The sequence below is a fragment of the Schistocerca cancellata genome, chromosome 1 (genome assembly GCF_023864275.1).
Source record: "Schistocerca cancellata isolate TAMUIC-IGC-003103 chromosome 1, iqSchCanc2.1, whole genome shotgun sequence".
Lineage (NCBI taxonomy): Eukaryota > Metazoa > Arthropoda > Insecta > Orthoptera > Acrididae > Schistocerca > Schistocerca cancellata.
Window position 1 is genome coordinate 1,045,911,653 of NC_064626.1, and position 17,342 is coordinate 1,045,928,994.

At 44.9% G+C, this 17,342-nt stretch overlaps 1 protein-coding gene across 3 annotated transcripts in view; it reads right to left on the reverse strand.

Moving 5' to 3' along the window:
* The window catches only part of LOC126090187 (sodium-dependent dopamine transporter), a 497,172-nt gene extending 480,273 nt beyond the window's left edge, over positions 1-16,899 (reverse strand). For 2 of the 3 annotated variants that reach the window (XM_049906970.1, XM_049906968.1), the window contains exon 1: positions 16,831-16,899. The gene's annotated coding sequence lies outside the window, so the exon portion shown is untranslated. The other variant, XM_049906969.1, reaches the window with a different exon arrangement.
* Between the last annotated feature and the right edge of the window lie 443 nt (positions 16,900-17,342).

A 17,342-nucleotide genomic window follows, 5' to 3' on the forward strand; every position in this document is an offset into this window, starting at 1 on the left:
GCTGCATGAGGTACAGTGTGAATTGACCTTAAATTGTTTTCTCGATAGGTGCTGCAGTTACTCGGTAGTTGAACGACGCCTCGCCACGAGGGAGCCACTAGTCGGTCTCGTCCGATGAAGACGCGTGGCAGCGCCGGCGCCGGCGCCGGCGGCAGGTGGGGAAGCTGGCCCGCGTGGGCGCAGCCAGCGGCCTCTGTGGCTGACACGGCCGCCACCTCTCCAGCGCCCGCTCAAGAGTTTTCGCGCCGAATAGGCCGGTGGGCGGCGGTGGTGGGCGGCGGGCAGCCCGGGGCAGGTGGCGCGGCCGGCGCAGCGCGGCAGAGGCGCGTGGGCGGCGGGCGGCCGGTGCGCTGACCGAGGGCCCTCGCCTCGGCCGCACAATGCGCTCGTCACCGCCAGCTGTCGCGCACCGCAGCCCGCCATTGTCGGCGTCACATGCGCGTCACTGCCACCCACTGTTGCCACCACACCGCACCTAAATAGCTCGATCGCCCGCACGCCGCACCGCGCTACCCCACGCCGCGCAGGGCGGAGTCCAAAAATAAAAAAGTGGAGAGCGATCTGGAGAGGAAATCCGAGGCACGGGATCGAATTATTCCTAAAGCCGAATTGCGAGTTCCTCGCTGCAGTGCCAATGGTGATACCAAGTCAGAAATTCCTAGAGAGACATTTCGAATTGAAAGGAGACAACGTGTTCGCAGCATACCATCAGTCTCTACAAGTTACGCTAACTCATCGACGTGTAACAATGAAACACGTCTTTGCTTATCTCACAGTCGATCTCTGTATCGACATACGATAGTCCTAGGCGCCTACAGGTAGACAGCCACTCGACACCTCTCCGTCCCAGCGACCAGGACTCTCTCACGGGTTTTTCTGTGAAGGTAAGTTTTTAAAGTGCTCCATAACGTCTACAGACGTTAAAGTAACCTCTGGCGTGCCACAGGGGAGTGTTATGGGACGACTGCTTTTCAGAATATATATAAATGACCTAGTAGATAGTGTCGGAAGTTCCATGCGGCTTTTCGCGGATGATGCTGTAGTATACAGAGGAGTTGCAGCATTAGAAAATTGCAGAGAAATGCAGGAAGATCTGCAACGGATAGGCACTTGGTGCATGGAGTGGCAACTGACCCTTAACATAGACAAATGTAATGTATTGCGAATACATAGCAAGAAGGATCCTTTGTTGTATGATTATATGATAGCGGAAAAACACAGGTAGCAGTTACTTCTGTAAAATATCTGGTAGTACGCGTGCGGAACGATTTGAAGTGGAATGATCATACAAAATTAATTGTTGGTAAGGTATTGCGTATTGCTCATTCGTGTGGGATCCATACCAGGTCGGATTGACAGAGGAGATAGAGAAGATCCAAAGAAGAGCGGCGCGTTTCGTCACAGGGTTAGTTGGTAAGCGTGAGATGTTTAGCAAGCTCAAGTGGCAGACTCTGCAAGAGAGGTGCTCTGCAACGCGGTGTAGCTTGCTTTCCAGGTTTTAAAGGGGTGCATTTCTGGATGAGGTATCGAATATATTGCTTCCCCCTACTTATACCTCCAGAGGAGATCACGAATGTAAAATTAGAGAGATTCGAGAGCGCACGGAGGCTTTCCGGCAGTCGTTCTTCCCGCGAACCATACGCGACTTGAACAGGAAAGGGAGGTAATGACAGTGGCACGTAAAGTGCCCTCCGCCACACACCGTTTGGTGGCTTGCGGAGTATAAATGTAGATGTAGAATAAACGTGAGCATGTGGCACTGACACTACTGCCAAACTGTGGTGTTTTAGAGGGATCCTTTGAGTTTTATTCAAGTATGTGTCAATGTCGTGGCCCTCAGTGATCATGCCACAGGAGAACGCAAAAAAGCATAAGAACGCATTGCTGCTTCGGATCAATTTCTAATTTCGGCCACTGGTTTTGAACGGTCCCTTGTTGTTCCATGCTGTACCACACAGCAAAGATTGCGGTGGCACTGCATTCCAAAGGGGTGCGATCATGTTCGGTATGTTTGCTAGCCGACGATGTCCTTAGAGAAGGGTTGAAGCGTCCGTAGGGTGTCAGTTTCGTCGTGCCATCATGTTCAGTATGTTTGCTAGCCCACGATGTCCTTAGAGAAGGGTTGAAGCGTCCGTAGGGTGTCAGATTGTTAAGAACGTCGTCGTGCTGTTCATCGCACTGTGAACTCTCCGTTTTCAATCGCAAAATATGTGGGAATCAACACCTCAAGGGAAGGGGCGGTGTCACTGACGTCCTTTATGCCAACCCATTTAAAGACATTTTCTCCCCTTCTTTTTATTCATGTCTTCACTATTGTAATTAAAATTAAGTTAAATAATATTTCAAATGTGAAATATTTATTGTCTGTATAAAAAGGTGACCATCATAAATATAGCGCTTCGATCACTGTAAAGTAAAAGAAAGAGAACAAAGATCTTTATGTGTCCTCTGTTATAAAAGGAAGAAACGATGGCGAAATCGGCCATTCCATTTTCATTCGCATTTGCTGATCTCATGAGATTTAGTGGGAAATATCGCACTATATTTTGTAGATAGTTGTGTGGAACAATGAAAGTGAAACCTGATTTTATCCTTCAGAATTCTTTTCTAGTTGTGTGTAGATGAAAGTTCAGAACTACTACAAAATGTAATATAATTAAATACGGAGCTTTTCGAGTGGGTGTAGTGTTTAATTCCAATTGCCAATTACGACAGTATTAACTTTCATTCATTAAATACGACAGAACCTGCGATCACTTTCATTTGTTCAGAAAACTGGTCTCTTTCCGAACTTTGAGAACCATACAGTTAAAGTCAATATTAATGCAGTCAGAGAATTAAACCAAACGAATTGTTTCCATATAAAGTGTAGGCCGTCGCTATTCGGAAAGTAATTAGTAAAGAACTACTTGAAATTTTTCAATATTTTAACAATTTTATTAAAGGCAGAATTCAGTGACTAAGTAAAAGATAATTTTTGGGCTCTAGTTATTACGTTTATCGTAGCCGCAAGTGAAGTAAACAGCATGCAATGGTATTTTACGTGCCATTTGAGAATATTACTTTTATCGTTGTGGCAAGTGAAGTAAATGGCGTACAATGGTATTTTACGTGCCAATTGAGATCTGAATTAATTAAATCACACTCAAAGACAGAATATAAAACTCAAATTAAAAGCGGTGACGATAAAACAAGCAACCTTTGATGCTTCGGATCGCGCTCAGATTTCATCGAATGGTTTTGAACGGTCCATTGTGGTACCACAAATCACACCACAGCAAAAATTCGGGTCGTACTAAACTCCCAACAGGTGTGGTTGCTAGCCCACGATGTCCATAGAGAAGGATTAATTCGTCCGTAGGGTATCAGCAGTGTCGAAGATTGTCAAGAAGGTCGTCTTATTGCTGATCGCACTGCAAACTGTCGTTTTCAACCGCCAGATGTGGGGGAATCAACGTGTTTTCATTGACGCCCTTTATTCCACCCTCTGAGACATCTTCGTGTCTATTCTGAGCTGCGGTGTGTTTGCCACGTTTTCCTCGGCCACACAGGAAACTGCGTGATCGCAACGCTGGGCGTCGTGGCTCTGACCTCCACCGCGGAAGCGTCAAAAAGAAGGGATGAAATCTGGCTAGGAAGGGATTCGATGACCTTCCCATCACGTGACACGTCCACGGTAGCATTGGGCAGAATTATGGTGAAATTTGAAGACATGTAACACAAAGAGTGGAAGGGTCATTGTAAGGCGACCAGAACTAAATTTGTAATTCTTTCCTAATACAAATCGTTTGAGCAATTTATTTTCCTACCTTGTCGTTAATCTCTTTTACTTTATTTACCTTATTAACCCTCTTATTCCAACCAATTTCAAAACGAAAAAAAGAGCCTGCGGAATGCAACTGGTTACCCCCATCGGAGGTTCAAGTCCTCCCTCGGGCACGGGTGTGCGTGTTGTCCTTAGCGTAAGTTAAATGAAGTAATGTGTAAGCCTAGGGACCGATGACCTCAGCAGTTTGGTCCCATACGAACTTACCACAAAAAATGCAACTGGGACTCGAACACAGCTTTTCCGCTTTGCAGTCAGATTTCTTGGTTGCTTCATCAGCGGCGCTTTCGTTCAATAGCTCTTACCTTACGGGTACATAAGTGTCAGTCGCAAAAGTTTTTTCCTCGATTTATAGGAAAAGTGTGCTTGCGAACCCCATATAGGTTGATGAAAATTATTCAGTTTTCATTAATCGATCGATGTCGTCAATTCTCAGTCGATTGCGCGTCATCAACTTTAGATGTAATTTTGTTATTAATTACAGAACTCTCGAGGGTTTTTAGGATTATTACCTGTCTTGCTACAAAAAGGCGGATGAAGCATTGCCGAAGCAGTGGGAACCACAGTGGCTTTAAGCACGGCTTGCTTGAGTTAGTCTAGCTGTCAGTTAGCATATTGAAACTAAATAATGTCATTTCTGTGACGCGACGGAGTTTCGGTGCTGTTTTTGAGACATGGCGAAGGCGAATCCTTGTAGAACACTGCAGAAATAGAACCTGAGTCGCAGCCGGCCGCTGTGGCCGAGCAGTTCTAGGCGCTTCAGTATGGAACCGCGCTGCTGCTACGGTTTCAGGTTCGAATCCTGCCTCGGACATGTATGTGTGTGATGTCCTTAGGTTGGTTAGGTTTAAGATGTTTTAAGTCCAGGGAACTGGTGACCTCAGATGTTAAGTCCCATAGTGCTTAGAGCTAGCCAGAGCCTGAGTTTCTTTTCTGTGGCTTCCCCATCTAGCTCTTTTCGAGTAACGGGGCAGCAGCAGCAGTTGAAACGCCCAGCACAAGGAAAACATGGATGTTTTATACATGGTGAAACAGAGGAAATGTATGTTTCTCACTATTGAATAACTGAAATCTGGTTTTACTAAAGAGAAAAAATCTTGCGTTCCGTAGCAGTACTTTTATTGCACTTTTGAAATCAACGTAACTTAATTGGCTTCGGAATATAATGTCGGTGAAATGATGTCCTTCTTGCCGGACGCAAATTTGGATCCTCTCCTGAAAGTTACGGACGGCTCTCCCCAACATCACATTCGGCGCAGCTTCAGTTTCCTGACGGATGGAAGTCTTCAGGTCACCGATTGTGCGGGTGTTGTTCACGTACACTCTTGATTTCAAGTAGCTCCACAAAATAAGTCACTGATCGATTGACTGGGTGAGCGTGGACGTCAAGCAGCCTCGCCATATCGTGGAATGACATGTCCTGGGAACATCTGTTGAACCACTTCCATGGATGCTCTCACCGGGTGAGCTGTGACACCATCCTGTTGGAACCACATTTCTTTCATGTTCACTCGACGTCTTTCATGTTCTGAACGAAGAAAGTTGTTTTAACATTTTGACGTAGCGCACTGATGTCACAGTAACAGCAGTTCCTCCATCTTAAATGACAAAAATGATAATATTTACAATAGTATCATCTCTGTTTTCAGCAACTGGCTGCGTCATTAAAAATTGCGAAGCGCACACACACACACACACACACACACACACACACACACACACACACACACACACACATACACATACAAAGATCCTAATATTTACCATAAATATTTAGTTATGTTACCACAACAGCCCCCGAGTGTACTAGAGATCGACTTCATTTACAGATATATCATCACACCAACAGCTTGTACCCCTTGTCAGCTTGGAACTATGTGTACAACTACTGGCACAAATTGCACATCCATCTGCATATTTTTAAGCATTGACCACTGTATTACCGCAACCTTTAGGCAGTTGCTACATGTAACAGACATAACCTTAAGACCCCTTGCCTTATAAAGTTTGCTCTCATACAATCACTCTTTCCACCCTCGCCGGCCGTGGTGGCCAAGCGGTTAAAGGCGCTACAGTCTGGAACCGCGCGACCGCTACGGTCGCAGGTTCGAATCCTGCCTCGGGCATGGATGTGTGTGATGTCCTTAGGTTAGTTAGGTTTAATTAGTTCTAAGTTCTAGGCAACTGATGACCTTAGAAGTTAAGTCGCATAGTGCTCAGAGCCATTTGAACCCTTTTTTTCCTCCCTCTCGCTCTCTCTCACTTGCTCTTTCTCTTCCTACCCCTCTGCCTCCAGCCTTTCATATCTATCTACGAATCCCAAACAAAATTGTTATTTGAGTATAATTTTACCACTGTAGCCAATATGATTATTGTACTTAAAGTTTGTAACACTTCACCTGATTGTATAATTCTGAGTAAGAAGTTTAAGCTATTTTAACTTGTCAAAATCGGATTTATATACCACCTGAAGTATTTATTTCAACGAATGTATTCAACACCTCAAACAACATCGCCAAATCCTTTAAAAAATTTATTCTGTAATAATGTTGTTAGGACATATATTCTTTGGACTTAGTGACAATGTCTTCTCTTCTGCTCTACGATCCATGCACCCAATAGATTCCGACGCCATATTTGTTTACAAAATATGACAATATACATGTGATGTGTTACGACAGTGAAAGGTACCTGTGACCACTGGAAGTACTTTATTTTACTTATTTTATGTTTACCGTTAGATACACGTCTAATTTTTTGTCAAAAGAAACCCAAAACCATGTTCTGAAAGAGTGTTTTGTTTCTCCACTAGTCAGTGCCACAAGTTTCTCCAAAAAATCGTAACACAACGCACACACAAATGTCATATTAACAAATTTAAATTCACCTGATGATAGAGGTTTAAACCTTTGAAACGCGTCGTAGAGATAAATAAACAGTGACTGGTAACAGTGAACTTGTTTCATTTAATGTCAATAATAGTCACGGTAACGTCTAACGTAAAATGTTCGCATTTAAAGTTCCTCTCTCTTAAAAACAGTAAGATCAAACAAACCCTATCTTGTCCGCCCTGGTCGCCATACCCAAGCCTAGCTACGGTTATAGCTGCAATCTCAGTTGATGAAATATACCCTGATACGAATTTCTATTGCCTCTCTATTGACACTGTCCCACTATTTGGAAGTTTCCACCACGTTATTCTCGGACAAACAGTGCTCCGCGACCGCTGACTTGTTGGGATGCATCAGTCGAGTGTGCCTCTGGTGATCTCGGCAACGATCTCCGACGGTGCGCACTGTCTGTCCAATATATGTTTTCCCACACTGACATGGAATCTGGTATCCGCCGGCTTTCCGCAAACCGAGATCATCTTTGACACTCCAAACAATACTCGTTTTCTATTGTACGGGGAAAAGACGGTTTTCACTCGGTGCTTCTTCAATATGGTCCAATTTTTTCCGATAGTGCGCCAGTGAACGGCATAAAGGCAGTGGCTGCCTCTTCCTCCCTGGCGTCTTCCCTATCCACAGATTGCACTGTTGTGGTGGGGCGAAGAGCACGCCTGATCTTCCATTCTGGGTACCCGTTTTCTCGGACTACATTTCTGAGGTGTTCCAGCTCCTGAGGCAGACTCCCTGCATTTGAAATGGTGCGCACTCTGTGTACAAGTGTTTTTAGTACACCATTCCACTGCGAAGGGTCGTGCCAGCTCTCTGCTGGAAAATACAGGTCAGTATACATTTTCTTCCGATACACACCGTGGCCTAGGGTGCCGCAAGGCGTTAGATACAGATCCCCACAGTAAGTAAGAGCATATGGACTATCAGACCAATTGTGTGTTTGAATTGAAGAGTTCCTAGATAACAGAACGCAGCATGTCATTCTCAATGGAGAGAAGTCTTCCGAAGTAAGAGTGATTTTAGGTGTGCCGCAGGGGAGTGTCGTAGGACCGTTGCTATTCACAATATACATAAATGACTTTGTGGGTAACATCGGAGGTTCACTGAGGCTTTTTGCGGATGATGCTGTGGTATATCGAGAGGTTGTAACAATGGAAAATTGTACTGAAATGCAGGAGGATCTGCAACGAATTGACGCGTGGTGCAGGGAATGGCAATTGAATCTCAATGTAGACAAGTGTAATGTGCTGCGAATACACAAAAAGAAAGATCCTTTATCATTTAGCTACAATATAGCAGGTCAGCATCTGGAAGCAGTTAATTCCGTGAATTATCTGGGAGTAGGCATTAGGAGTGATTTAAAATGGAATGATCATATAAAGTTGATCGTCGGTAAATCAGATGCCAGACTGAGATTGATTAGAAGAATCCTAAGGAAATGCAATCCGAAAACAAAGGAAGTAGGTTACAGTACGCTTGTTCGCCCACTGCTTGAATATTGCTCACCAGTGTGGGATCCGTACCAGATAGGGTTGATAGAACAGATAGAGAAGATCCAACGGAGAGCAGCGCGCTTCGTTACAGGATCATTTAGTAATCGCGAAAGCGTTACGGAGATGGTAGATAAACTCCAGTGGAAGACTTTGCAGGAGAGACGCTCAGTAGCTAGGTACTGGCTTTTGTTGAAGTTTCGAGAACGTACCTTCACCGAGGAGTCAAGCAGTATATTGCTCCCTCCTACGTATATCTCGCGAAGAGGCCATGAGGATAAAATCAGAGAGATTAGAGCCCACACAGAGGCGTACCGACAATCTTTCTTTCCACGAACAATACGAGACTGGAATAGAAGGGAGAGCCGATACAGGTACTCAAAGTACCCTCCGCCACACACCGTCAGGTGACTTGCAGAGTATGGATGTAGATGTAGATGTAGATCAGGTCTTCGCTTGACCATGACGTGCGGGAATGGTAATCTTCCCTCTGCTTCGGTCTCCATAGTGAATTTCAAGTTGGCACGTATGGAGTTCAAATGTGTAAGGAAGTCAAGGAGACTGTCCATTCCAAGGAGCCAGATGACGAACGTGTCATCCACGTAACGAAAAAAAAGTGAGTTTCCGTTTGAATGACGCCAGGGCTTCCTCTTCGAAGTACTCCGCATACAAATTCGTGACCACAGGAGAGAGCGGGCCGCCCATTCCGACTCCTTATTGCGTGAGCTTTCATGTGTGTCTGTGGACAACCTTCGAGATTGGAAACAAAGCGGAAATGTAGCTCTCTGGAGGGGATGTTTGCATTGGGAAAGTAGAGAAACACAAACGTTTTAGTCTACTATTCAATAAACTTTTAATATTTATTCAACCATTATTCTTACAATTGTTGGATGTGAAGTCCGCCAGTTATGCAGAACACCATTTTTCTCAGCACCCTAACATGTTTCGGCACCACTGTGTCATCATCAGTGGGTTTTTGTTTTTATTTATTCTGCAGTGTGAACATTTTTGTTAAATGATTATAAAATTATGTGCAGCTTTAGTTCATACAACACACAGTTCCTTTTTGTAAATACCTTTACATTTGGTGTGCATGAATTTTCTGGATCACTTGTGTGTTAATTACTACAGGTAGCTTGTCATCTGCAACCGAACGATGTTAATGAGAAAGTTTTTTGCTGGGAGTTAACCTACCTTCTAGAATGTAATTTAGTTTGCCTCGATGTTTTCGCGCCTATATTCGTTTTTACATACGTTTTCGTGTGGCAAGCACATGCATTCTCCGCATTATGCTGAGGTGTTGTAATGCACACGTAACTACACTCCTGGAAATTGAAATAAGAACACCGTGAATTCATTGTCCCAGGAAGGGGAAACTTTATTGACACATTCCTGGGGTCAGATACATCACATGATCACACTGACAGAACCACAGGCACATAGACACAGGCAACAGAGCATGCACAATGTCGGCACTAGTACAGTGTATATCCACCTTTCGCAGCAATGCAGGCTGCTATTCTCCCATGGAGACGATCCTAGAGATGCTGGATGTAGTCCTGTGCAACGGCTTGCCATGCCATTTCCACCTGGCGCCTCAGTTGGACCAGCGTTCGTGCTGGACGTGCAGACCGCGTGAGACGACGCTTCATCCAGTCCCAAACATGCTCAATGGGGGACAGATCCGGAGATCTTGCTGGCCAGGGTAGTTGACTTACACCTTCTAGAGCACGTTGGGTGGCACGGGATACATGCGGACGTGCATTGTCCTGTTGGAACAGCAAGTTCCCTTGCCGGTCTAGGAATGGTAGAACGATGGGTTCGATGACGGTTTGGATGTGTCCCCTCGACGATCACCAGTGGTGTACGGCCAGTGTAGGAGATCGCTCCCCACACCATGATGCCGGGTGTTGGCCCTGTGTGCCTCGGTCGTATGCAGTCCTGATTGTGGCGCTCACCTGCACGGCGCCAAACACGCATACGACCATCATTGGCACCAAGGCAGAAGCGACTCTCATCGCTGAAGACGACACGTCTCCATTCGTCCCTCCATTCACGCCTGTCGCGACACCACTGGAGGCGAGCTGCACGATGTTGGGGCGTGAGCGGAAGACGGCCTAACGGTGTGCGGGACCGTAGCCCAGCTTCATGGAGACGGTTGCGAATGGTCCTCGCCGATACCCCAGGAGCAACAGTGTCCCTAATTTGCTGGGAAGTGGCGGTGCGGTCCCCTACGGCACTGCGTAGGATCCTACGGTCTTGGCGTGCATCCGTGCGTCGCTGCGGTACGGTCCCAGGTCGACGGGCACGTGCACCTTCCGCCGACCACTGGCGACAACATCGATGTACTGTGGAGACCTCACGCCCCACGTGTTGAGCAATTCGGCGGTACGTCCACCCGGCCTCCCGCATGCCCACTATACGCCCTCGCTCAAAGTCCGTCAACTGCACATACGGTTCACGTCCACGCTGTCGCGGCATGCTACCAGTGTTAAAGACTGCGATGGAGCTCCGTATGGCACGGCAAACTGGCTGACACTGACGGCGGCGGTGCACAAATACTGCGCAGCTAGCGCCATTCGACGGCCAACACCGCGGTTCCTGGTGTGTCCGCTGTGCCGTCCGTGTGATCATTGCTTGTACAGCCCTCTCGCAGTGTCTGGAGCAAGTATGGTGGGTCTGACACACCGATGTCAATGTGTTCTTTTTTCCATTTCCAGGAGTGTATAAATGAAGTAAGTTTTAGTGATATCTAACTTTAGTAGCAACTTCAGCTGAATTTTTCCCTAAATCTCAGGAACCGTTTGAAGTAGAACACTCAGATCTTCAGGGAGTTGCAACACAGATGAGCTGGGTTTACTGAACTAAACTAAAAACATAATGTTAGGTACAATTGTAGAAAGTACGAAACATTATGCTATATTTAAACTGTATACTTAAAAATTGTATTTCACAAACCACTGGTTGAAATGCAATGATCGTAGTTCCACACACCTGGAACACAACGTGTAACGTCCTGTAAAATTTTTCATGTCCACTGCTACAGTGGTTTCTGAAATACGGATAACAAAATTTAACATTGTCAAAATAGGGCGTTCCAACGTCCCCTAAAAGAAAAAGAAATAGCCAAACCAGACCGAAGGCTTACCTGGAACAATCAGGAAAACTGTATCGGGAACTGGCACGACATTCTTCTGAATTCCTCAGCTGCACCTAACTCCCTCAACATTCCCTAAGGAAATCTTCACTTACACCCACACCGAATCCCCACCATACCCACAAAAAAAGATTCACAGTCATATCCTCAAACTTAAAAATAACAGAGCTTCGGTGGTGGATGGTATCACCCATGAATTGCTGAAAAATTCCTTCAAATAACTCACACAAATCATGACAGACATTTGGCAGACTGAAAAATTTCATGAAAGTTGGAAACCCGCCTTCATTCACCAACTGCATAAAAAGGGCAGTAAAATAGATTAAACAACTATCGACCAACCTCCCTTCTTCAAGTTACGTACAAAATCCTGTTAGTATTCATCCTCCAAAGAGTTCAGGAAAACTCGTTCACAAATTTGGTGAATACCGAGCCGTCTCCCGCACTGGTCGAGATTGTATAGAACAAATATTCAATTTAAAAACTCAGTAAAAATATATAGCGTTCAGGTTCAGCCCGATCACATGAAGACGAATCATTCAGTCGATCGCCAGTCCCTCTCTATCATCCTCGAAGAATAAAAACTCGGCCCGAAAACGCTAAAACCCATCATACACTCACCAACACACCTCCAAAGTAAAAGTCATGGGTGAGGTGTCAGAAGCATGTCTGATCAAAACCGATGTTCGACAGGGCGACGGTTTGTCTCCAGTCCTCTTTAATTGGTTTTGTAGAATAGGATCCGAGAGAGGGAAAAAGACCTCACAGACAAAACTATTGCAAACCCACACGACTTGGGATACGTAAAACCGACATTCAAATTTCTTGCCTAGCTTTCACGGGCGATCTGGCAACACTAGCAGACGACGAGATGACACCAATCAAATAAATATAAACTCTAAAGAAATCATCCTTCCATAAAATCAAATAAGCCTAAATTTGTTCAAAACAACCTAGGCATACTCAAAACAGATCACAAAATGTGGACAAATCGACAGACCTCCATACTTCAAGTATTTAGGCGAAATTCTTGAACCTACTGGGAGACAGGAAATGGCGTAGAAAAATCGGATGCAAAAGCTTGAGAAAGCTTATACTGGAAACTACAATATCTACAACAAAAAAATGTGTCCATACACACAAAGATCAGGCCCTGTAACAGAGCTACAACATGTACAACAAAAATGTGTGTCCATATACACGAAAACCATGCCATGTAACACAGTTAGCCTGAAAATACTGGGCCCTAAAAGAACAGAAGATGGAAGCAGACAACAGCCTCGAAAAAGCATCGAATGTCGCTGCAGACATCGTAAAAATAAGATAAAAGTTTTATGGGCATAGCCACAGACTCCAACAAGAAGACTCACTCACAAAACTGTGACATACATAAAACAGCTCAAAACCACCCACTGCATACATCAAGTCAAAAACGAATTACAAAAGGCTCGTTCAAGTCCATCAGATGTTTTCAACAGCAACTAACACAGACAAAAAAATTAGCGAAAGCGAAGTACTACCAGAAAATACAGTCATCGCCAAACCCGGGACAAAGTGGACTGGAGAAAGAAAAAGAATCCACATACAAAAAATGAAAGCCGCTTGGAAAGTGTGAAGATTGGTACACAGTAGCTTTGCGTGATCCGATTGAGTCCAACAACGCCTAACAATAACAATAAATTAGCCAAATCAAGAAATCAGAGGACCCACAAGATGAGAAATACGCTAGAAAAGACAATTTGGACTTACTATCCTATCAGATTTTCATTTATGAATACATTAGTAGTGACAGATACTTACCTCATGTAAGCTGTTTTGCTGTAGCGTTGTTCATTTGAAAACTGACGCTTCACTGATATTACTTCCAGTTCAGTTATGCGTGAGAAGCGTTTCTAATATACTGTTTTGCCTGTGACTATTATAAGCATGTGTTTAATAAAGTGAGGTATAATATCCAACTACGAGATCAGGCCGCTCCTTTTCCTGTCTGTTCATCGCTCATTTCGGATTTTTCGTCTATAATTGCGTTTCACAAACTACGTTAAACTTTGTAGCAGAAGATATACAGTACACCCACACAATTTTCTTATACTCATACAACTTTTGTGGACGTTACAATGGAGGCTCTCAGGGCTGAAGTTGACTTCTTCTCCAAGCTGTCTTAAGTTTTAGCATTGTTTTCACCACTAGTTGGTTTGATAATGGCCAAGGGGCAGAAATTAGCTAATTGCTAAACTATTAAATAAAGTGTTTATTTCTAAATAAAATAACATCCTACGCAGGAAAATGACTTTCTTCAAGAAATTCATTGTGGTTGTGGATCCGTACATACAAAAGACTGCTCCGGATATTTTTTCCGACAAATAACTGACACAGAAGTTAAGGCCCCCTAAACGAGCAAACTTATTTGTCAAATTCACCCTTCTCTAGCCGATAATTTGTCAAACAAGCCCGTACACGTACAAATAAAGTTTGCCAGTTTAATCTGATTCTGTAGCGGATGCTGTTCGTGTTCGTATTTTGACAGTAGTAAGAATGACCTCAGTTGCAGACAAAGCATTTATGGCGATGACTTTTGGCGCTGTTAAAAAAGAAAACGAGACTGTAATCCAGGCAAGGACTTAAAATGATACAGATTTATCCATGAAAATCTGCTTAAGGAGATATTACTCTCAGAACCCGCTGATTACATCAATTTTCTTCGAATGGGCAAGGAAACTTTTTATAATTTCTTAAGGCTCTCGCAAAAGAGCACACTTGTTTTCCTAATTCCCTGCTGTCTAGTAACGGATGTGGCAAACAAGCCCATACATATGCCAACAAAGTTTGTCAATTTAACATTACTTTTGAAGCAGACGCTTTTCGTGTTTGTTGTATCCTTAAACTAGTGAGAATGACAACAAATGCAGATAATGTTTTTCTAATATTGACTGTGGCACTGTGTTTAAAGTTGAAGAAGAAAACAAGACGCTGGTACTGGGAATGGATAAAAATGAGAGAGAAATATACACATGAAACCTGTTAAAGAAAAAGTTAGATTCAGAACCTGATGATTACCTCAAAATGGTTCAAATGGCTCTGAGCACTATGGGACTTAACATCTGAGGTCATCAGTCCCCTAGACATAGAACTACTTAAACCTAACTAACCTAAGGACATCACACACATCCATGCCCGAGGCAGGATTCGAACCTGCGACCGTAGCGGTCGCGCGGTTCAAGACTAAAGAGCCTAGAACCGCTCTGCCACTCCGGCCATGATTACCTCAACTTTCCGAGGATGGACAGTGAAACTTTTAGTAACTTGCTTTGTCCAGCGGTACTTCGCTCTCATATTGAAACTGAAGATACAAATATACGAAAATTTATTCTTTTCTACTTTGTCCTCTAATGACAGATCATTAAAACACCACAACGTGGGAACATATAGCCCACATCGTCTAATGGAAAAACCGGAGAACTTCGATATTTTTTTTCACTGCACTCCCCCTTGTATGCTATGATTAGAATACTGATTTTCTTTTTAATCTCTTCCTGCGTAATATATGTCTGGGAAAGATGCAACGCCGCTACCATTTTGGTAATTGCCAATGGTATCTTGCGTCCATCCCTGATCCTACACTGAGGTGACAAAAGTCGTGGGATAGCGATATGCACATATACAGCAGGCGGTAGTATCGCGTACACAAGTATAAAACGCCAATGTGTGGGCTGAGCTGTCATTTGTACTCAGGAGATTCATGTGAAAAGATTTCAGACGCGATTATGGCGCCACGACGGGTATTAACAGGATGTGAACGCGGAATGTTAGTTGGAGCTAGATGCATGTGACATTCCATTTCAAAAATCGTTAGGGAATTCAATATTCCTAGAGCGACAGTATGAAGAGTGTGCCGAGAACACTAAATTGCAGACATTACTTCTCACCACGGATAAGGTAGTGGCCGACGGCCTTCGACCGAGAGAAGCGGCGTTTGCGTAGAGTTGTCATTGCTAACAGACAAACAGCATTGCGTGAAATGAAATCAATGTGGGTTGTATGACGAACGTATTCGTTAGGAGAGTGCGGTCAAATTTGGCGTTAATGGGCTATGGCAGCAGACGACCGGCGACAGTGTCTTTGCTAACAGCACCACATGTGCAGCGCCTCTCTTGCGCTAGTGACGATAACATTTGGACCCTACACGACTTGAAAGCCTTGGCATGGTCGATAAGTCCTGATTTCAGTTGGTAACAGTTGATGGTAGGGTTCGAGTTTGGCGCAGATCCCTCGAAGCCATGGACCCGAGTTGTCAACAAGGCACTGTGCAAGCTGGTGAAGGCTGGACGCTGTGTGGTCTGAGTTTACATGGAATGAACCGGGTCCTCTGGTCCAGCTGGACCGATTATTGACTGGAAATGGTTGTGTCAGGCTGCTTTGAGACCATATGCAGCCATTCATGGACTTCATGTACCCAAACAACTATGGAATTTTTATGGATAACAATGCACCATGTCTCCAAGGCACAGTTGTTCGTGATTGGTCTGACGAACATTCAGGGCAATTCGAGCGAATGATTTGGCCTCTCAGATCGCCCGACATGAACATTTATGGGATAAAATCCAGAGGTCAGTTCGTGCACAAAATTCGCACCGGCAACAATTTTACAATTATGAGCGTCTGCAGAGGCAGTATGGCTCAGTATTTCTGCAGAGGACTTCTAACGGCTTGTTGACCAGGTGCCACCTGTCGACTTGCTGCGCTACGTCAGGCAAAAAATGGTTCAAACGGCACTGAGCACTATGGGACTTAACATCTGAGGTCATCAGTCCCCTAGACTTAGAACTACTTAAACCTAACTAACCTAAGGACATCACACACATTCATGCCCGAGGCAGGATTCGAACCTGCGACCGTAGCAGCAGCGCGATTCCGGACTGAACCGCCTAGAACAGCTCGGCCACAGCGGCCGGCCTACGTCAGGCAAAAGGAGGTTCGACACGATACTAGGAGGTATCCTGACTTTTGTCACCTCAGTGTTCGGCTGTGAAAGATGCAGCGCCGCTACCGTTTCAGTAATTGCCAATGCTACTTTGTTTTTATCCATGATCATAGTTTCCATCGTTCTGGAATCACTCGATATAATGTCATAAAACCATCTTTCGCTAAACATATGCGGCGAAACATCGAGACCAACTATGTCGGCCATCTTGTCAAATTTTCCGTCAGTCAAAATTTCTGGAAAACACTTCAGACAGCACTTTGCAAGGTCAAATATTTGACAGGCATAATAAAGTTTGACAAATGATTTGATCATGCAGGGGGACTTTACATACGAAACACAGCACTGCAGATGAAAGGTGGCCTTTACTAGTAGTCGCGGGCAACGACGTGCGGTGAACGTCAGCAAATCAGCTGTGGGCGCGTCTTCAGCAATAATCGGAACACTCTTTCAGCGGCGGCGGCTTTCGTACTCACAGGCGCGGGCGCTGAGGCGGCGGCGACGTCTGTGGCGGCGGCGATGGCCCTCGGCTCCGCAAATCGCCCTGAGTGGTCGGGCGGCCCGTGAAAAGAGCCAGCCGGCAGCCGCGCTTAGGCTGTTAAGGCGGGACGCTCACGTGCCGTTTCACGGGTCACGTGCTCCGTCTCGGGGACGGCTGCGGCCGCGGCTGGCGCTTCTTACGTGTGGCGCTGCTAAGCTTTGCAGCGTCGCTTCAGACAATTTCGACACTTTCTCATTGTCGTTATTGCACGAGTGTCACCGACTGCATTCGTAAGGAGCAGGTATTACATTACCCGATAAAAAAAGGTAAATCCTCATTTACATTACATGATTACTCTGTAAATCACAATTAAGTGCCTGGCAGAGTGCTCATCGAACCACCGTCAAGCTCTTACCCTACCGTTCCAATCTCGAACGGCGCGCGGGAGAAACGAGCACTTAAGTCTCTCTATGCGAGCTCTGATTTCTTTTATTTTATCATGATGAT